We start from the raw sequence: 5,161 nt of genomic DNA, 5'->3' as shown, positions 1-5,161 counted from the left end.
AAAGTATTTCGGATCACTTACGACTCGTGGGAGAATTGATCCCCCCGTGGACTTTGTGCGGCAACGGCGCCCCCCAAGGTAGGACCCTCTGTGGGAGACTTCTTCTCCCGTTTGGAAGCTTCGGCTTCTGAATCCCCGGCCGTAGTCCTTTTCCTCTTCTGGTAGTCTTCCTTCATGGAGACGCTCGCTCCCTCGGCTAGAATGGGCAGCGTTGGGGGCCCGCGCCCGCCCGCATTATCCTCCACAGTATCATCCTTCAAGGGCTCCGGGCAAGGTGCGGTCTGGAGCATCTTTTCCAATACCGGATTTTCCAAACCCTCAGGGAGGGGGGCCGAACACCGAATCAACTTCGCCTTTGTTAGCCAGTCCTGGTCAAAAAGCAAACTCTCAGAAATAACTTCATAACAAAGGAGAGATAGTATGTTCGGCCGGAAGATGCCTTACCTGTTCGGCGGTGCGGTTACTACTCAGGCCCACGTCCTCGGTGATTTCCGGACACTCCACCTGAGGTCCGAAGAATGACTTGTACATCTCCTCGTGCGTCAGGCCGAGAAAATTTTGAATGACACGCGATCCCTCGGGATTGAACTCCCATAGGCGAAGAGGTTAGCGTTTGCAAGGCTGGACTTGACGAACCAGCATAACTTGTATTACCGCAACCAAACTGAAATCTCCATTGAGGAGATCGCGAATGCGGCTTTGCAGTATAGGCACATCCTTGGCTGGACCCCAGCTCAGACCTCTGCTGATCCATGACATCAGTTATGGTGGAGGGCCCGAGCGGAAAACAGGGCGGCCGCCCACTTGGCACTTCTAGGAGCCGTGATGTAGAACCACTCCTGTTGCCACAATTCAGACACCTCTGGGATGGAACCTTTGGGCCACGGAGCTCCCACCATCTTGCGTATTGAGGCACCTCCACACGCTGCATGTTGCCCCTCGATCATCTTCGGCTTCACTTCAAAGGTCTTGAGCCATAGGCCAAAGTGAGGGGTAACCCGGAGGAAGGCCTCGCACACGACAATAAATGTCTTGATATGAAGAAAAGAGTCCGGAGCTAGATCATGGAAGTCTAGCCCGTAATAAAACATCAGACCCCTGACAAAAGGATCTAGAGCAAGGCCTAGACCTCGGAGGAAGTGGGAGACAAACACGACGTTCTTGTTGGGTTTGGGGGTTCGAACGGCCTGCCCTCGGGGAGGCAGCCGATGCAAAATCTCGGCGGTCAGATATCTGGCCTCATCAACTTTTTGATGTCTTCTTCCGTGACGGAGGAAAGGCACCCATTGGCCTTGAAGGCTAGATCCGGACATGACTGAAGGTTCGGAGCACCTGACCTAAACTTCGGGCGTTTGAGCTTGAGGTGGGGGAAGGATTCGATTGAGCACGGGAGGGAAAAATAAAAGCCTTGTCCCCTTTATAAAGAGGGTGAATATCAAGTGTCCTCTCCGTGTCCGTTTGGACTTGCCTATGATCTAGGAGTCCTAGAAGCGGTTGGGTTACCCACACCCGCATTGATGAGAATCCTGGAATAAGGGGACACGATCTCTGCTTTAACAAGACATGTCGAGGAAACCGCCTCGCATGACGCGCTGAGGTAGGATAATGAAACGACTCGGATAAAGGCTTGGCCGTGGTGTGTCACATTACGGAATACGTCAGACGATTATATTTGTGTAAATATTATTCTATCTATGGCAATATGTGGAAACTTATTTTGCAGAGCCGGACACTATATTTGTGTTCAAAATCTTCTATGAAGTACTTGGAGGAGGAATCCGCCTTGCAATGCCGAAGACAATCTGCGTGCCGGACTCGTCGTCATTGAAGCCTGGTTCAGGGGCTACTGAGGGAGTCCTGGATTAGGGGGTGTCCGGATGGCCGGACTATACCTTCAGCCGGACTCCTGGACTATGAAGATACAAGATTGAAGACTTCGTCCCGTGTCTGGGAGGGACTTTCCTTGGCGTGGAAGGCAGGCTTGGCGATACGGATATGCAGATCTCCTACCATTGTAACTGACTTTGTGTAACCCTAACCCTCTCCGGTGTCTATATAAACTGGAGAGTTTTAGTCCGTAGGACAACATACACAATCATACCATAGGCTAGCTTCTAGGGTTTAGCCTCTCTGATCTCGTGGTAGATCTACTCTTGTACTACCCATATCATCAATATTAATCAAGCAGGACGTAGGGTTTTACCTCCATCGAGAGGGCCCGAACCTGGGTAAAACTTCGTGTCCCTCGCCTCCTGTTACCATCCAGCCTAGACGCATAGTTCGGGACCCCCTACCCGAGATCCGCCGATTTTGACACCGACAGACATCTTCACCAACCCCAACTGAAAAAGCGTCAAAGCATCTCAAAGTTGCAGAGCAGAAGCCTCGGAAGGTGTTGCCGAAGATTAAGATTAACATCCCCGCCGCTTCTGCGTGAGTGTCTCCCTTTGTATTCACTCGACGCTCTGTGTTGTTTATTTTTTCTTGATTTAACCATACGAACTTTGGAACTGGCAGCGCTGCTACTTCCGGGACCTCAGCTTACAGGGATGAGGATGAGGTAATGGAGGATGCAGTCACTTCCAATCTGGGTATGATTTCTGTCATTCTGTCTTTATTTGGTCGACTCAACTGCAATGTGTACCATTGGGTGATGTGATTTTGGCGATTGATCTTTGAACAGCTCCTAACATTATTGACCTCCCCGATGATGATGATGAAGAGCCTGAGAGGCCTTTGACGAGGAAAAATAGGAAAGCTCCTGCAAGCAGGGTGCCACAGTCGACGCCGATGGCGGAACCTGTCATTCAGGACGCTGGTGATGCCAATCGGGGTTCTGTTACCTTCGCTGTACCATTGTCGAGTGCCATGCCTTCTTCGTCGACTGCTCAAGCTCCTGCTGACCCACCTTCAGTTTTTGCGATCCATCATGTCCCAGAGGATGAAGTGAATGCTGCCAAGGAAGCCATACGCCAGGCGGGCATTATGATGGAGAAGATGAAGGCGGTGCGGGACGCCAGTCAGGCCGCCTATGACGCCAGCTCGGCTCTCCAAAGCAATGTTCAGGTTAGTTGGTCACCGCTTGTTCTGTTAAGATATGCTATCTGAAGACTCTCTTTCCGAAAATCTTTGCATCTGTACACCCACTGGGTGTGTCGATTGAAATTTTGGACTAGTGGGGGCACGTTGAGTGCACCCACTAGGTGTAGTCCCCGAGACTACAGTGGACTGCTGGCAGTCGACTGTAGTCTTTGTATTTTGATTCTTTCGCTCGATCTGGCCTGGACGTGTCGAGTGTAAACTGAACCGGTGGGGGCACGCAAAGTGCACCCACTGTGTGTAGTCCCCGAGACTATGGTGGACTGCGGGCAGTCGACCGTAGTCTTAGTATTTATTGTCTTTGTCGTTTTTCGCTATAAAATAACTTCCCCTCCCTGATTGCAAAAATCTTGTGATCTTGGAGCTCGCTTTGCTGACTTGGAGAAACAACAGATCCAGCTAAATCTTCACTTGGAATTGGCCAAGACAGAGCTACAAAAGGCCAAGGACGACGCCAATGGTAAGACGAGCTTCTCGACTGGTTTGTCTTAGGCTTGAGTACCCTTCTGCTCTTTCTGAATCAAGCACCATTTCTTTGCAGAAAAACTGAACGAAGCTCTGACGAAGAAGGATCGGGATTTGGCTGCTGCTCAAAAGAAAGCTGACGACAGAACCGCTCTGGCTGAACAGAAACTGGCTTCAGTTGGCCAATTGGAAGAAGAGAACGCCAAGATGAAATCTGCCCTGAACGAAGCCAACAAGGAGGTCACGCGCTTGAAGAAGGACAAGGTCAACCTGAACGAGAAGATGGAAGGCATCGCTCGCAGGAGGGACGATCTGGAGAGCTATCTGAAGAGCCTTGCCAAGAAGTTGTTCATCAAGCTTGAAGGCATACATTTTGTTCTGACTGATGTTTTTTTTGTCGACTCAGCATACGAAAATTGACTTATCCTTGGATCGTGAATGTAGAGTTTTGCCAGAACTTCGAGGAGGAAACTGGGCGGATTGAGCCAGGTTTGGACCCCATGAACTCTCCCGTGAAAGATGAAACTGCCATGAATCTGCTCCGACTGGAATCCCGCATCGATGGTGTTGTGGACTACTTGGCTCGACTGAAGGTCGCCACGTCACGGATCGACACGGCACTTTGGCCAGGGGCCACGCTCTAGAATGATCTCGAGTCTCTGATGACTCGACTTAACGTGACCCTGGTCGAGTGCAGGAGTGGAAGAAATCTTCTGCACGGTGTGGTGCTGATGTGGCTCTGTGTTTGGTTCATGTCCACTGCAAGGAGGTGCGACAAGATAAGCTGGCAGCAATCAAGGTCGCCAACACCCAGAGGCATGAATTCCGATCTTTTATGGAGACTTTTATTGCTGCAGCCACTCGGATCGCCGACGTCGTAGACCTGGACGAGTTCGTCGAGCCTGCTAGTCCTCCTCCTGCGGAGTGAACAAACTTTTATGTCCCACCTTAAATTTGCCTCAGAATGCCGAGTGGTTTTTGTAACCGTTAAACTCTTTCGGGCTGAATGCCCGAGCACTTCGATCTGCGGTCTGGAACCTTTAGGATTTATCTGAACTTGGTTTATTGTTGAATATCTTCATGAATTCTCCGTCGAGTGGAACTCATTCTTCACTCGAGACAACTTTTGTATTTGTGGCGCAACTCCGAAGGAGAAGGTAGCAGTCGACCTGCACCTCGTCGTCCTTGCGGGTCAGGATGGAGCGCATGTTGCATTTGTGGCGAAGCTCCGAAGGAGAAGGTGGCAGTCGACCTACACCTCGTCGTCCTTGCGGATTGGGATGTGTTTCGTACTTAGGCGAGTACTGGACTGCAGCTAAGTCTCCGAGTGGGAGGGTCGCTCTCCACTCGGTAGGATTTTTCAAACTTAGGCGAGTACTAGACTGCAGCTAAGCCCCCGAGTGGGAGGGCCGCTCTCCACTCGGTAGGATTTTTCAAACTTAGGCGAGTACTGGACTGCAGCTAAGCCCCTGAGTGGGAGGGTCCCTCTCCACTCTGTAAGATTTTCAAACTTAGGCGAGTACTGGACTGCAGCTAAGCCACCGAGTGGGAGGGTCGCTTTCCACTCGGTAGGATTTTCAAACTTAGGTGTGTACTG

The sequence above is a fragment of the Triticum dicoccoides genome, chromosome 5A (assembly GCF_002162155.2).
Source record: "Triticum dicoccoides isolate Atlit2015 ecotype Zavitan chromosome 5A, WEW_v2.0, whole genome shotgun sequence".
Lineage (NCBI taxonomy): Eukaryota > Viridiplantae > Streptophyta > Magnoliopsida > Poales > Poaceae > Triticum > Triticum dicoccoides.
Note: the sequence above shows the minus strand (reverse complement) of the source record.